Source organism: Haliotis rufescens, unplaced genomic scaffold (genome assembly GCF_023055435.1).
Source record: "Haliotis rufescens isolate VD_foot unplaced genomic scaffold, xgHalRufe1.0.p SCAF_11, whole genome shotgun sequence".
Taxonomy (NCBI): domain Eukaryota; kingdom Metazoa; phylum Mollusca; class Gastropoda; order Lepetellida; family Haliotidae; genus Haliotis; species Haliotis rufescens.
This window is the reverse complement of record NW_025963791.1, coordinates 16,254,125-16,272,209: the sequence shown is the minus strand read 5'-3', so window position 1 is coordinate 16,272,209 and position 18,085 is coordinate 16,254,125. Positions and strand designations below refer to the sequence as shown.

At 38.9% G+C, this 18,085-nt stretch overlaps 1 protein-coding gene across 6 annotated transcripts in view; it reads right to left on the bottom strand.

Annotated features, from left to right (window-relative positions):
* The window catches only part of LOC124150850 (protein FAM13A-like), a 100,544-nt gene extending 84,443 nt beyond the window's left edge, over positions 1–16,101 (bottom strand). For 4 of the 6 annotated variants that reach the window (XM_046522966.2, XM_046522959.2, XM_048392314.1 and 1 more), the window contains exon 1: positions 15,954–16,101. The gene's annotated coding sequence lies outside the window, so the exon portion shown is untranslated. Of the gene's footprint in view, positions 1–15,769; positions 15,861–15,945 lie in introns of those variants that run through there. The other 2 variants (XM_046522960.2, XM_046522963.2) reach the window with 2 other exon arrangements.
* Positions 16,102–18,085: the final 1,984 nt, after the last annotated feature.

Below are 18,085 nucleotides of genomic sequence, written 5' to 3'. Positions count from 1 at the left end.
CATCAATGGATAGATGCACAATAATTTAATTAGGAAATGTTATGCATTATTTGAGACACAACCATAATTGACGCAGTACATTTTTGGTATTTTCTTTTTTCATTTAAAAAAATTTCCCAGATTATTTTCCAACTAGAAATACAAAACACATTTGCCTGATTTTTATATATTCTGAGATTGTTAGCAGTGTTTGTCAGCAGGTATGAGCAGCCTAGCAGTACATACACGATTGCCTGTTGATCTGCTTACCGCTACTGGGTTGTCAGGAAATCGGTTTCACTCAGCGTGTTTCTCAACATACCTACCGTCTTCCACCTTGTTAGATACAATATATGATGTAGAAGACAAACCGGTGGGAACACTTCATACAATGTCCATTAACGTAACATTATCATGAAATATATGAACGTGATGTAAAAAGTGTCACTCTAAACACATTACCTTCAGAGTGGTGCAAGATTATTTTGTCACATTCTTGAAACATCTTTCACTTAAAACTACAATTGGCTTGTCAAAAGTCAAATATTGATTCAGTTTTACAAAACACACAAGCGTCAGGAAGAGAATGGAATTTTAATCTGTATCACAGCAGCATGGGATGTAATTAAGCCTGGAACATGCACTGCAGCAACAAAGTGTTAAATTGATCCCAACTCTCTGGCTACATGACACATGGTGAGATAGGTCAGTTTCGAGATGGTTTTCCCAGGTGAGTGAGTGAGTGAGTGAGGGAGGGAGGGAGGGAGCGAGAATGAGTGAGCATTGCAACCAGCAGTTAGATGGTGGCCTGAAATACTAGTCCTCACCAGGCAAATGAAAGATTGAAATCATGAGCACTGAAGCACATCTGGGAACCATGCCACAGAGACAGCAAGGTCACAGAGGCTGACCAACGATTCAACATAGTTGCCTCTTACAAACAGCAATGATGTGTTGCCAGCTTAGGAACTTGTTTTCTTAAAGACTAGGCCAGAGGACCCTGACACCTTATCAGTCCAGACTAAGGACCAGAAGAAATGTTTCACTAGTCTTCAGAATATGTACTGCTTGAACGAGACAAAAAGTATTACTAAATTCACATTTTATGTCAGTTTTATTCGGTTCCAACTGCTACTAGTCAATGAGGTGAGGTGAAATGGGGGTTTGATGTCGCATTCAATATTATCGCACTTCCATAGCCACGTGCATGCATGGTGTGGCTGCTTGTTACCATTTCAGACTAATGCCAATTTTATAATGCTAGCCAACTGAGATACCATGCCACAGAGTAACATGAATACCCCACTCAGACTCTGAGCTGACCACTCCTTGTTTTAGCCCCTTAATCCTGAATGCCAGGCAGAATAACAAGTACCATCTTTAAAAATCTCTTGGTATGATGCGGCTTGGGATCGAACCCTCGACCTTCTGCTCTCCAGGCAGACACTCTACCACTAGACCACGAAGGCAGTCACTGGTCCATGTTGTCAATGAGGACTACGATCATTGGATCTTTAATTGTACTCAGCACAATTTAGCAGTCCCAGACTAGCAGACTAGCGCAGATTATGAAGGCTGTGTTGTAGACCTATTCCAACTCTTATCCTCACTGGGAAACCATATAAAATCTATCCAGTCATTCGAAATTGTGACTACCAAATCACCATTTTTAACAAGCAGTAGGAACCAAGGATTTACTCTCTTCTGAAATTCCTTCGCACAAACTATATGCTACCATGTTAGCCCGAGGCAAGCAAAATTAAGAAGTGCTTGTACAATGTTATCAGTTGTCCAACTGCAAACTTCATCACATACTACTAATGTTATTCTTTCTTTCAAATATTTGAATCTTTTTTTATTAAGAATTTACACAGGTCCATAGCTACGCAGTCCATCACAAATACAACACTTCTTACTTCCAGGCATACTTCAGCACATTTAATCATTTCAGTGTCTAAACATCATAAGGTGTTGTGAAACCCTTAAGGGCTAGTTTGGTCAACTGAAATAACTGAGAGCTGATGGATAGTCATTATTTGGCCAGCGCAAATCCTTCACTCACACACGTGTATGTTATCGTTTGTTTATTGAAATGCTAATTAATGCACATATTTAGCAGGTAACAGTTAAACAAACAGCACAAGGGACAATATTTAAGTTGTTCATATTAAATGGCCATTTGAGAAAAACCCTTAGAATACCTGGCTGATTCTTTTGTGAAGGATCTATCATACTAGAGAAAAAAACACTCAGCTGTTTTTTCCAATCTTACTGGTCTCTTTAGCAAGTTTTCACAAAGTTTGTACTTTCCAAAAAACATCTCATAAACTGAATCACTGCACAGAAAACAGAAAACACAAAACAATAATTTGTAGTCTGCAGGGTCTTCCAAGCCGTCGTCAAAAGAACCCTGAAAGCAAACCTCAAAGAGTATGCGTGTTAACACATTATATATATATATCCAACATATATTTCCATCAATATTTGGGTTTGTTGTTTTCTTCATGGCTGATAACTATGGTCATCAATATTTCATCACAGTGTCATCAACATTCCATTCTTACAACCGCCATGTTTACTGCAACATACTATGCAGCGAAAAACAGCATACCCGATACAATATCCACAGTCATTCTAGTATGACCTCCAAACAAGCTTAACTGCTGGCAACATCACTTATCCTACAACTAAGACTTGTAGCACAACCATCTGTCAAGGCGCAGACAGCTACGTCTTCCAACAGCCATCCTCTCAGTGAGAGCCTGAAGCCTTTTACCAAACATCCAACATGGCAAAAGGTTATCTCAATACAAACAACTGGCAAAGCCAGGCTAAGCATAGGTAAGTGCTGACATGTACAAAGAATTAGAAATGGGAGCAATGTGTGTATGTCTTGTTGTAGTGAGCAGTAGTCGGACTTGGCCGTAACTGACCAATGTCCACAGTACAGGTCATGAGTGAGTGAGTGAGTGAGTGAGTGAGTGAGTGAGTGAGTGAGTGAGTGAGTGAGTGAGTGAGTGAGTGAGTGAGCATGGTGAGTGAGTGAGTGAGTGAGCATGGTGAGTGAGTGAGTGAGTGAGTGAATCAGTGAGTGAGTGAATCAGTGAGTGAGTGAATCAGTCAGTCAGTCAGTCAGCAGCGTTAGAAATTGGCACTAGTCCTGTAGTCCTTACCAAACTGCCCAATAGTAAAGATATCCTAAGGACTAGTAGAAATTGGCCCAATTTAAGGGTATTGCTATATGTTATCATTATAAGGCCTAGTGGACAAAAACTGTTAGTTTCTAACCCTGGTCAGTCAGTCAGTCAGTCAGTCAGTCAGTCAGTCAGTCAGTCAGTCAGTCAGTCAGTCAGTCAGTCAGTCAGTCAGTCAGTCAGTCAGTCAGTCAGTATTTCTGCTACAGTGACCTGCAAACAATCACATCTGAACCGAACAAACCTGTGTCTGAAAGCATCTTTTGTTTATTTGTAGCTTAATGCTGCAGTGCAATATTACTGCTACATAATGATGGCCTGTATAAAAATCGAATCTGGACCAGACAAACCAGTGATTGATACTGTCAGCAACGACCCTTTCATTCTTACTTGTCTAACACTATCTGTTGAATCCTCGCAGCCTTTGTTCTCATATATGTCATCACTGCTACCACTTCAAATGGTGCTAAACTAGACTTAAATCCCTCAATCAAAACTTGGTGTGCATTGAAACCCTGCCAACTCCCATGTCAATATCTAACCAAGAAAAGACAGCAAAATGACGCAGCTTCCTCAGGCTTACATTTCAGCTACATCACTTTCTAAACCTTACAAAAAAAAACTACCAGATTTTTAACACTTACAAATTCGACATAATTTGCAGGGACATGATTCAACCCCCACAAGCTTCCTTGACAAGCATCCGGACAACACTACCAAAGCCAGCATTTCCTGGGCCCTCAAGGCAGCAGTAACAAAAGAAACTGCAGGGCTGGTAAGGCTGGTGGGCTGGTGTTCAGGTCTATCATAGAAATATAGGGACGGCTCTCTCCAGGAATGGTCCATCTGTATGATAAAGTAGTGATGAGTGCCTTAGTATTGTCTGATATTCTGTAGCCAGAAGGAACAACTGAAAGGAAGTTAACTAGCTACAACCAACAGCCATTCATGAGACCATGTTTCTGGTACCCCCCTGGGTATTTCAGGGCAGAATAGGTCCTCACTACCCTAGGCCTATCTCCCTGTGGGGATTCTGGGGCAGAACAGGTCCCTTGTACACGATGCTTTCTAGTATGGGGCTTCTGGGACAGAATATGTCCCTATAGTTCGCTCACAGTCCCTGAACCAATTGTTTTCCCCCTTCTGCCCAGCCCTTACTGCAATGATATAGCCCTTAATGAATCAAGTCTAGATTTTCCTCAGCAGCGTTAGAAATTGGCACTAGTCCTATAGTCCTTGCCAAACTGCCCAATGGTAAAGGTATCATAAGGACTAGTAGAAATTTGCCCTTTTTAAGGGTTTTACTATATGTTATCATTATAAGGACTAGTGGACGAAAACTGTTAGTTTCTAACCCTGCTCAGGGTTCAGGTTCTGAATCTCCTATCTCACTGAGGTCCTTTCAATTTAAATGGATTTAATTGTTTCTATCAAGATTATATATTTTCAGAGACTTATCCTTGGGGTAAGGTCCCTAGTACCCCCATGCTTATCTCCTGTGGAGATTCTGGAGCAGAAAAGGTCCATTGTAACTTCTCTCAGAGCTGATTGACGAATGGTGACTACAGGGAATGTACGACCTTACTCATTGTGTGTCATCATTCTCCAGTTTATGAGAACTGATTCTCATGCCGTCAACCACTGGTTCATCTGGCCCAGACAAGGATAATTTACAGATGAGACTTGATCATTTACAGACTGGCGTGATACATGTGGGCTGGACAATCAAACCCGGGTCTTTGGCACGTAAAGCTAGCACATTTATCACTGGGCTACCACACTACCCTGTGAAAATTATGAAACCACAAGAACTAGATCCAGTTATCCGAAATAACTTCCTGCCCACCTGACCGTAGCTGGTAACCTTTCTGTCGGGATGCATGAAGTTTTCGTCTACCTGCCCGACTATCTGGCAGATAATTTGAGCCAAATTATGTACACAGTTTTATAACTCCTCGTAGATTCTCAAGTAATTGTTAGCATTATTTCAACTGAATCAAGACGTGACTAGTTTCTTATACTTACCGATTTTTTAAATATTTATACTGTGTGAATGCATCTTCATTTTCTTTAATTCTTTAATTATCAAGAAATTCTGCCAATGACATTAACCAAATCTGAAGCACTCTTTAACTTTTAATCTATACAAACATTTACAACCCTTACAACTGTAATCACAATAGTTGGGACATTCAACCACTTGTTTCTACACAGACAAACTTTCTTAATGTTGCCATCATGATCAACCCATCTGAGACACTCACAGCTATCTCATTTAATTCACAAATATTTTCACACAAAACAAATAGAATTTGCAATTAAGCTTCACACACTCAAAACCAAGAGCTGATCTCACCCTGAAATCAGATTTATCACTTTCCTATCATGCAATGGGGCAATAAGATACTGAATTTGGGCTGAAAAAATCTATAAAGACCATGATGAGATAGCATTAATCAGTCTTATCTACAGAAGAGGAACTTCAACTGGTTTGACCTGTGGCGGTGTGGCTCGGAATTCAGCTTGGCTTATAGGTAGCATTAGCGGCTCGGAAATTAGAGTAGAGGCAAAGAACAACACCTACTGTTGAGTGAGTGAGTGAGTGAGTGAGTTGCTTTGACAATGCTTTCAAAAGGATTTCCATTATTTCATGGCATGACAGCATAATGTGGGAGGTAAGCCCAAAGTGATGCTGGCGGTAGATGTTTACCACTGTTGTGAACGATGTTCAATCATGATCACTCAATCATCACTCGTTGACACTGAAGACCTGGGTTGGATTCCCGACATGGGTACAATGTGTGAAGCCAATTTCTAATGTCCCCTGCCGTGATATTGCTGGAATATTGCTAAAAGAGGCATAAAATCTCACTCACTCACTCACTCACTCAAGCAAATCAGTCCCCCTAATGCAGAGATGGGATTAAATCTGAACGATTTTAACAATGCCACAGGCGAAGGGAATGAATCATTGCTTTTGCTCACTTTTTCTCTGGAATTAATAGAATGGAAATAACATACATCTTCCTCAAAGGACTTTTCTCCCACAGCATTTTAATCTACAGACCAGGCCTCAAAGTTTAAATTTTTACCAAGTAGACATATGGCTACAAGTATTTTTTTCCAGGGAGCCAGTAGTAAAATCAAGAAGTCAAGCCAATATTGTAGGTAGCCAAAAGCATTTGAAATCATCTTTATCAAATAACTATTATAATATGTACAAGTTACAGCACTAGTCTTGAAATTGTATCTTAATGGAAACTGAACTTGAATTTTGTTACTTGTGACTTCAACAATGATGCAATTTATGTTACCATAGATTATACATACCGTATTCGACATATGCCCAGGGCGCTCTCAAAATTAGAAATAGAGGACTCTTATCAGAATATTATTTTGGTGAAAAACAACAGTTGAAAGATCGTAAATTTCGTGGTTTATGCTGACAGCCTGAAACGTTTATATACGACAGATATAATTTTCCAGAATTTAATTTCCCATAATTAAGAATGCATATAACGCACATATTATACACGAATATATAAGTCTTACAGCTCTAATCATCTTCCCGAGGCAAGTGAGATAACTGACTATAAAAGTCCAGTTTCCACCCTCGCCGAACCAGGCTGGTATTATGGAGTTACATTTTGGCTGGACTAACGAGTCTATGCATAGTCCAATCAAAATCGCGCACTGAAATCAAAATCCGGTTCGTAAAGTGTCATGCAGATTTCGTTCGACTGCAGGATTTGCAAAGCATGCACAACGCAATCTCGTTGTCAACAGATATTTTCTAAATCTTTTCATGCTTTTAATCCAGGTGCTCACGTGATTTAATGCATTTCGCGATGTAAGACTCGTTTTATCACAATATAGATCTTGATTATCAATCAGATCGTCTTGACTGGGCGCCACCGTTTTGTTTGAAGCAAATGCAAGTGATACGAGAGGTTGAATCTGATTGGTCAATAGGAGAGGCATAGAAAGGACATAACTCGTAATAGCCACTAGTTCGGCAAGGGTGGAAACTGGACTTTTAAAGTCAGTTAACTCTCTTGCCTCGGGAAGATGAGCTCTAATAAGGGTCCATGGCGATATTTGCTAATATACTGGCTAATGAACAATCCCAATTAGCACCCCTTCCGATTGATTAATGTACACAAGACTGTTTATTCATGCATAATATGTTTGTTATATGCACCCTTATTTATGGGCAATTAAATTCTGGAAAATATATCTGTCCTATATAAACATTTCAGCATAAACCACGAAATTTACGCTCTTTGAACTTGTTTTTCACGAAAATAATACTCTAATAAGAGCCCCCTATTTCTAAATTTTGAGAGCGCCCTGGGCGCTTATTATATCGAATGCGGTAACATTAATTATTCTGTATGTTTATAGACAAGAAATGACCTCAACAGACAGGCAATTAATAAAACATAATGCCACGTATGAACTTGGTTGATCCATTATATGTCTCAAATTGAATTTTCTGCCTTTTCATTGTCCATCAAAATCATGGTAATATTAATAATAAATAATAACACAGACACACATAGTGCTAGACTCCACACACAGCTGGTATACTCAAAGCACACACAAAATAATAGACATAACATTTCTGTGGCAGTGATTAATTTATTATTCCTAATTATAAAAATGTATAGATACAATGTTCACATTACAAATTTATCGACATGACAATATATAAATACATCCCTAAGTTGCACTGAAATGTCATTTACCTTGACCACAGCTTGAAGCAGGGCAGAGATGTTCTTCGCTCTCAGTCTGTATGATAAGTATACTCCATGAGACAGATTTGCTACATTTCTTCTTGACAAACAAGGTAATCAGCATCGCCAGCCAGAGTAAATAATAATCCCTGAGACAACAGTCGACTTAATGGATTACAATAATCACAAAATAATCCCTTTATGCTAAATCACAATGGCGAACAAACATCCGCTGATCCACAAATGCCACAGAAATCAATGAAACATGCTTATCTTTGCCAGTGCTGACTGTCGTCTGGACCAAAATGGACGACAGCCATAGAAATTGACATGAAACTGATCAGATTTATTGAAACCTATCACAGGCCTGCATCAAGCACAATAATCAGTTGTCACATGCACTAGAGAAGAAATTGAAAAGTCAGGTTTGGGAGGAAAATAGCCATTACAAGGATTAAAATGATTAGGAACACACATACGCATCATTCACAGCTAAATATCTTGGAATAGTCAAGTACATATCTACATGTTCGCTGAAGAATGAACCTTTCAGCTAAGACAATGTAATTATATGTTTGACACAATAACCAGACCTCTTTTAGACATTAAGGGAATTCTTGGTTCCTTCATGTTTGCTGCTATATTACTTCTAGAGACCTCTTACATATTTAATTTCTAACATTAGGGTCATGACAAGGGTCAAGGGGTCCTTGTCATAGCCCAAATGTTACAAGACTGAGGGGAGTCCCCAGAATGAAATACTATATGAGCACACCTCAAAGACTCCAGGACACATTTGATTTCAATTCATGGAATCTTCAGTTAAACCAGGTCCCTGCAAAGTGTAGAACATCCACAACTTCATCCAACAGTTTCCCCGAACAGTGAGCAGGCTTGGGTTTGTGCAACCTTTAGCAAGATTAGCATTATTCCAGTCATGGCAGCTAGGTGACAATAGGAAGTTTACAAAGTGAGTGAGTGAGTTGGGTTTAACGCCGCTTTTAACTGTATTACAGTTATATCGCGGCGTGTCAGCTTAATGTGGGAGGAAAGCCCGAAGTTGTGCAGGTGTCAGATGTTTACCACTTCAGTGAAACCCACGAGCACGGGTATGGTGCTGACAAACCTAGAAGCATAATCAGGGCGAACCAGGATTCGAACCCACAATCATAGGTTTCTGGCGTGCCCAAGGGACAGACACAGCGAATCGCAGCGGTAGTGGTAGAGCGTCTGTTCAGAGAGTAGAAGGTCAGTGGTTCTATCCATGGCCATGTCATACCAAATGATGTCAAAAGATGGTACTTGTTTTACCCTGCCTGGCGCTCAACATTATGGGATTTAATCAAGGACTGGTCAGCTCAGAGTCAGTGTACTGGGTCCGAGTGGGGTATCCATGTTAAACTGCAGCATGGTATCTCAGTGTGCTAGCACTATACAAACAGCATTAGTCTGGACTACTACAAGCAGCCACACAGACACACAGACACACAGACACACAGACGCACGTATGCATGCACACACCCACGCACATGTGCAGGCACTTCGCTATATAAGTGAAATATTCTTGAACAACAAAACACCCCATTTCACCGCTCCCCCACTTCTTATCATCTGCATGTCTGCCACAGCCAGATTACTGAAACAACACCTACGGTTATAGATAGTCTGTCGATCAATCAACTTAATTTAGCAGAACGTTAACCTGCGTGCATCATGTCGTAATCGGAACTCTCGGCCCAGGAAGTGCAAGGCATCAGGACATATGACAAGGAATGTGACAACCTTACTGAACTTACACAACTACAACTTGACTCCTTTCCAGTAATCTCCACAATCTAACCATTAACTATTTCACGCTGTATGCCCAATCACAGACCCAAGTATACATCCCACCGAGTCCAGTGTGGCGCTGGGATCAGATTACATCATCACAATAATAAGGTGATCTCAACATAGTGCGAAGGTTCTCACTTGGAGATGGGCTGCCTTCTATCTCATATACCACAGTCAGGTATAGACTAATATAGACTTTTTCAAAAATATATATCTACAAAATAAAAAATAAGATCCAAATGGAGCACAGAACAATGCTTAATTTCAGGAGCTGAGGCAATCTCTATCTGAATCATAAATCTAAAGCAAAATTACATATACCGTTATAACCAGGAACAAATATACTCAGTTCAGTTCAGAGCATCAGCGGTTGATTTTCTTCCATCATTTAAATCCTACCCCCCCCCCCCCACCCACCCAAGGATTTCAACTTCTTCACTCTTTCAATGCAATATTTAGGTGAAGTGAAAGTACCATCATCAAGCAGGTCACAGGTTTTGGTACAGGAGCTGGTACTGATACATGAGGATGCTTGCTTGATAAAGTACTAGCATCTGTATCAAAATGCTGCACTAAAGAATAAAGTTAAAATCCATGTCATTGAAAATACAGCTTCTAAATGTCACTTGAAGATACACATTCACAAGGATTTGTCGCTGTGGCCACCAGAACATTGCAGAGATCGAACTTACTGTAGTGGCTAGTCCATGACTTACAAAATTCAGGAAGTTGTGACATTCCTTGAGAAGTACGGTACCACTGTTACCATTAGCAGATCAGTTTTGAGGACGCGTGAAAATATTAATTAACATCTAACCCTGGTCACCACCACAAAGCATGCAGTTCTTGGGACATTTTCGGCCCTAGCAGCCCCACAAGGAGAGACAGATGCAGCCGTAGAAATTCAGATTATTTCAAGACTTAGACCAGTGGACATATGTAAACCTGATTTCACTAGTCCTCCAAGTTTGTAGCTAGTCCTGTTTGAACGAGACATGTATACAATCAAGTCCACCCTGGCAGTCTCAGTAAATAGATCTGGGTAATACATGCACTTAACATCAGAGCTCCAGATAAGCTTTTGGTGTTGTGGGTATTTTACCCATGCATTTTAAAATCATTGGGTATCAGTAATTCTATCTGCGTATTCAAATTTCTCTTACCCACTAGTTTTTACACATGTGGGTATTTAAGTTAAATATTTAAAAACTCTATTCATCTAGTCCCTGCAAACTGGTGTCGTGTGGGTTCGAGAGCTTTATAGGACTAAAAAATACCACGATACTTCCACAAGAAAGTGTGATGGCAAATGATCATGATGTAACTGTCATCGTGGAGTTTTGCAAGGTTGACGGCATGCCCGTTTATAATTTCAAAATAAGTTGCTGATTTGCTAATCCAATACGCAGGGTTACTTCACAATATTTTGATGATACGCACAAGTTTTATTTTTGTAGCGTATCTGTAATGTTCGTTGCGTATTTGATACGCTTGGATTATATTTTACTGTGTATTTCTGCATTTCTGATGCGTATTTCACGCAGATACGCAGCTTATCTGGAGCTCTGTAACATGCTCGAGCAGGATGCACAGCTGGAGAAGGAATTATTATGAATATCCTTAACTGAATACATGTATAAAAACATTTTCTGTTTGAGCTCAGCTTCCCAGTAAGATTGTGTCCCTACGGCTGTCAACTGCAAAATCACAATGCCTAACTTACTGATTAATGAAAAGTCATGGTCCAATACTTTCTTGATTTAATATTGCAGGAGTCCAATGATTTACTTATGAATATGATACAACTCCAAATTTTACCCCAATGTTATGGTAGTTTTCGAAATACAGTAAACTACGTTATAACGAACTCAAAGGGACCACTTATTTTAGTTTTTTATAACCGTAGTTCGGTATAAGCATAGATACAGCGTATATACAACAAATGGCCGGGACTAAAAAATAAGTTCGTTATATCGGTCAGTTTGTTATATGCGTGTTTGTTTTACCGTAGTTTACTGTAAAAGGGCATCCTCAGACCAGGGATCCTCTGGGCTTGCTTCCATGGTATTTGAATACAGGAGGGACGTCACGATTCGCCGATTGTACCGATGCATCGGTAGATAATTCTCACGATACGATACAATACGAGATACATGTAAATTTATATCGATAAGAAATGTTATTGAAATCGGTATCCATTTGTTCCCGTATCCATTGATTTTTCTATTCGAATCAAAATGTCATATTTTCTGAATTTGACACATACGAAATCTTGTTCGAATAAACAGAATCAACCATTTTTAAGTATTATTATTTTACAAAATAATCTACTGATAGTGGTTAGAACACATAATTGTGAATGTGATATGTAAGTAAAATGTTTGCTTCTAAACTTACTCATAAAAGGTCGGTATTGCTGTACCAAGATACGTGTCATATGTTGACCTAAAAATCGAGATATGTATCGTGGGGTACCTGTATCATGACACCCCTAGAATACAGGGACTCAAATTTTCTTAACTTTTAACACTGAGGTCATGAGTTTACCAAATAATGAACACCTTTTTAGGAGGAACAAAAACAAGTACTCTCTGTCAACAGACATCTGAGAGACAGCTGTTTGCATGTTATTGATTCAGTCATGCCTTTCTGTTTTTTGGTGTTCTGGGCCTCTTGAATCACTGACGCGGAAAATCTGCCAAGCTTGACATTAATTGGACTGTCCTGCCTCACTATGAGGTTGATATAGAAGCTCTTGATGCGGATCAATGTCGCTAACGTTCCACACAGATACACATACCGTATTTGACGTATAATCGCTCAGGACACTTTCAAAAATTGAAATAGGGGTCTCTTATTAGATTATTAATTTTGGTGAAAAACAGAGTTGAAAGATAAATTTCATGGTTTATGCTGACAGCCTTAAATGTTCATATGTATATGACAGATATATTTTTCCAGAATTTAATTGCCCATAATTAAGGGTGTTATAACACTTGCGTGCGTGCTATATGTGAATAAATAAGTCTTGTGTACATTGATCAATCAGAAGGGGTGCTAATTGGGATTGTTCACTAGCCAATTTATTAGCAAACATTGCCATGGGCACTTATTAGAGCGGGCCGCTTATTACATCGAATACGGTATTCAGTGCTATGACAAGGAGTACTAACTATTATGGATAACAACTTTTTGATCATACACATGATGCATACACAACATCTCATCAGGGCTGCTCCTTGCCCCTTCATCAGGTGAGTGACAGGCTGGGAGAACATGACCTATACATACAAATGAAGCCAGATATAATTACATACTATTATTCTAATAAAGTAGAGATAATTTATGGATAACAACTTCTTTAATACTGTAAAGGCTATGTTTTGGGTGTAGATCCTTATAACGTTGTCAAGTAATGCTGAATAATGAGCATGGTGCAGAATATATATAGTAGGTGGAGGATTAACAGTAACAACAATTGCATATATCGGAGAGATTAACGTGAATAGATTAAATAATGAGAACAGAAGGGTAAAACTGTGACAACATGATGGACAGAAGAGACGTGATGATGGTTTTCGTATGCAAAAGATTAAGAACATGTATGGCCCACAAACCTTCCAAAAGTAGATTTAGTTCAAAATAAGGTGTCCATGTCTGTTGGAAAATGATTTTGATACACTTGCTGAAATAAATTACTTACTACTCGTTTAATGGCCCCTAGTGTTTTTGTCAGTCAAATGTCGCAAGATGTGTTGTAATTAGTGTTTCTAGTTCACTACTAAAAACAGCCGCTACAAACATGTGTCTACAGCTAGCTTTTCCTTTCGAACCTGTTCAGAAATATTTATTGTCAAGCTTCCATAAGATTTGACGTAACTATGTGTATTGCGATACGTATCGAATTGTGACCAATGTATCATGATACATATCGTATCGTGATACATATCGTATCATGACATTGCTGTATCATTTCATCCCTATCTACAATACAGGTTATGGTATTATAACATATATTTGCTAACCAGGCATGTGCACATTTGAATAAATGTACACACGTGTATTGTTAGAGTAACAAAGAGTCTACAATATTTTTTTTTTTAAATTATGTAATTGTTCGTTTTTATAAATCTAAGGCTGACTAAAGTTGGCTAGACCTGACTATTCTCAATCATCTAGACTGGTTGGAAGCCTACCATTAAATTACATATCACTGTACTGATCATGATGCAAGACTGGTGCAGCATGTCTCCAAACAGCACTAAGGCCAAAATGAGCAGTAGCTGTATGTCTAAACAAGGCAGGTCACCTGACACAACATGTCATATCCAAATTCAGCACATTTTACAAATTCCAGGATTACTTGGTTAAAGCATTTGTTGTCACAATAAATCAAAACAACTATCTAGGTTTAACATGCTTACATGCCTTTCATTCACTCATATATACAACTTACTTTAATTCCCATCAATCAATTAACCTGAAACGTCAACTAGCCTACATAGATGGCTAAACTCATCCCCATTAGATACTGTTTTTATTACGAGAGTATTTCAAAACATATCAAATGAGCGAAAGCGAGTTAAATACATTTTGAAATAAACCAGTAATCAAAAGGATATATGTAACTGGGATGAGTGTGGTAACTTATATTACTCATTTCAAATTTTATCATTATTGAAAATTCAACATTGAAAAATGACGTTGGTGGTGTAATGGTGGTGTATGATAACAACATTCATATAAGCTGATGATTCGACCACAGACTGGTCTCTTAAGGTGCACCTTGGCAAGACAGTGCCCAGCTTTCTTCAAGATGATTATAGGAAATGATATGATGCCAGTTGTAAAATCATATTCATGATAGCATGATACGCTTACATCACAAAGTTAGAAATATGTGCATGCAATGGAAAATCTAGCTTCAAATTGCGAAGTGTAGACCCACAAGGCCCTCTAGTTGAGTCTTGTCATGTCCACTGTGTGGTTTCCTATAAGTCAGGAGATGGTTTATATATCATAAAATTGGTTGAAATTAGTGATAAGCTCAGGGCTAGAATTTGGCACCAGTCCTCTAGTTCTTGCCAAACTACCCATGCTTTTGACATACATTTGATTATAAGTGAGTCTCTGACCTCATTTAATGTCATGGTGCTTGCACTACTACAATACAAAAGTGAGATTCAGCATACTCTACTTCAAACTCATTTGTTCTCAAGTTCTGCGACAGATCACCGGCAACTGCCAAAACTCTTGACTTGATTCCAATAAAATATGTTAACAATACAGTTCTGACATCCACACATAGTGAAAAAAGTAGCAGTGTCTATTGTAGAGTAGACGTTGCAGAGCACAGTTGCACAGTGCTAATGACACCCTCAATTCAAATGTCCAGCTGATGCCAAAAATATTTCGGTCACACGTGATGTTTTTACACAATGTATGATAAAGGTGCATTGTTCTGAACCGGCGTTCTCTTCACTAATGTGTAATAAAAACCCATCAAAATGACCCAACAATAAATATATAGATCTAATTCTCTCTGACTCAATTGGATTTTCATTAGGCTAGTAGTTGAGGCTTGCAAACAAGTATTAACTTCTACCTGAATTAATGTATAAAACAGACAGGATTTCTAAACAAATCCATGTTTTTACCCAACCAAATGGTGACACCCCCTGCACCTAAATATGTAATCAGCTGACCAGTAATAAATTAACCATTTTATTTATTACGATGTAGATCTAATACAAAATCAATTGAAAAATTATGCATATTTAACATTTAACATTTAGCATTTTGCTTATTCTATTCTATTATACATGTTTTCTGAAAGAAACGGAAGCATGTACAGACAGCAGCTTGGGTTAAATAAAATTCAAAGAACTACACAACCAAAGAATTCACACTCACAGCCGTACAAAATGCATTATGTACACACATGCGAGTGATAATAAGATCATATATTACAGAATTAATATTCTAAAAATGGCTGGAATAATGTTGTCTAATTCTCATAAATACCTTGAGTTATTGCCAAGGTAAACGAGTTTCCCTCCATTCATGCAACTGCTTGGGCATGTTGCATGATGTTCGCCCAGTGGAGGTGTCACTACATTTAACCATTTTGTGTTTGGGTCTTCCTTAACAACACGATATAGACTGACGTTACAGCCAACAAAAACTATATGATAACATACCTGCTTACCTTTTGAATAAATTATTCCGACAAAAGGCAGTATTCCTGTATAAACACAGAGAACAGATATCCCGACACAGCAAACAATTTTGTTTTCTCTGCAATTTCGAGGAAGGTCAAGGAATTTGGAGCGTTTCAGCCAATCACGTTCCTCGAAACAAACCAATTTTATTGTCAAACGGTGAAGAGGGAAAATGTTTACCCGTGTAATTTGGCCTACGGATGTTGTATGAATAAATTACCATTCGTTTCGCATTATCAGCACTTAGAGAAACACTACTTAAACCATAATTACACCAAACTTATGCACTGTCATTTGGAGTAATAGGGAGTAAACGGTTTTTGTTGGTTATTTTGTTTATTGAAACGGTGTACACACGCTTTCAGTAAAATAGGCACGGTAGTATGTACATTTATTATAAGGATAAGTGGGACAGTGGGTAAGCCTTGTGTTAAAAGCGTTTGCTCCAAGACCCGGGTTCGATTCCCAATATGGGTACAACGTGTGAAGCCCATTTCTGGTGTCCCCGACGTGGTATTGTCAGAATGTTGCTAAAAGAGGCGTAAAACCATACCCACTCACTGTAAAGATACGTATACATGTGGTTTCTCACGAAACCGTTATGCATATTGACTTACATAATGGACCCGCTGCCAAGGTGGCATATTCCAATCAGAGCGAACAGTCAATAAATCACACATGTCATCCCTGGAACACCTAATTATAGGTAATTAACGGCCGCAACCCACTAATGAGTGAATATCTAATTGCCTCTCTCCTATGTGATGACTGAGAACAGGTGTTTTTGAACTGCAGCATATAATAGGTGTAATGTAATCAGCTTGTAATAAATTAACCAATGTATTTATTACGATGTTATACAAAATCAGTTGCAAAATTATGCATATGTAACATGTAGCATATTGCTCATTCTAAACATGTTTTCTGAAAGATCCGAATATTGAAATATGGAACAAATAGTTTGCTTGTTTTTGTTTAAAACACATGTTGTTCTAGTTTGGTTATGAAGGTGTGGATTTCTGCAAAAAACATAACTTTAAGCAGAGTATTGTCTCTTCTTAAAGTTTTCAGACATCCAGACATAATATTTTATTGTCTCTGCTTTAAGTACACTAATTCAACCACTTCCTGTCCATACACTGGACCCTTGTTAACTCGAAGTCCCGGGGCGAGTGAAACATTATCGAGGTACGCGTATTTCGAGACAAGCGGGATATCGAAATTAGTTTATACAGCGTTGATATCATTCCATCAAGTTCAATAATAGAACGAGTTATTTGAGTTCGATTTAAGGTCTCACTTCATTTGGTGCGGACGCTTCACGTTTCAGACACAGGAACTCGGCGTGGGTGTGAAGCGTAGTACACACAGCATCACCTCGAGAGTTGTCGCAAGGACTAATTCAACACATTGATCGAGGCAGCGTTGTCGGAGATAAATAAACAAGCAAGCAGTCCCGACTTGCACTGTTAGCGTGTGAAGGACAACTGTACTCAGTAACCCCAACACAAATAAAGTACAATTAACCCCCAGCGCAGCCCTAAGATACACACTGTTAGACATTCGCTTTAAATTTAAACAATGCAACAACAAATATATTGTTCGTTGAAATCGTGACCCATTCAATTACAGTGATTAAAACACGCTCACAATTTATTTTTTGGGTGGTAGAGGGGTAGGGGTGTGGGGGTGGGGGTGGGGGTGGGGGGGGGGGGGGGGGTGTGGGGGGGGGGGGGTGTGGGGGGGGGGGGGTGTGTGTCTATCCAACCACACTGTGTGAGCTGATTTATTTGTGAGTTACTGTTCAAAGTCAAGGCTCACAATTCGAGTTGCTTAACAAGTGTGTATCAAAGTTTCAGGTATGTTCCTACTTCATACAATTTCCCCAATTTGCTTTAGAACTTCTGAACTTTTGGTTTCTATAAAGCATTGTAATTACATATTTTACATAATAATAACAATGACAAGAAGCTGGCTATAATTTTTAGATCTTATTTACCGAGAGAATGCAGCCTAACGATATTAACGGTAGTACCAGCATAGCCCAAATGAAGCAAGTCTAGATTTTCACAGGTTCAGGCTCTGAATCTCCCATCTCACCGAGGCTCCTTTTCAATTC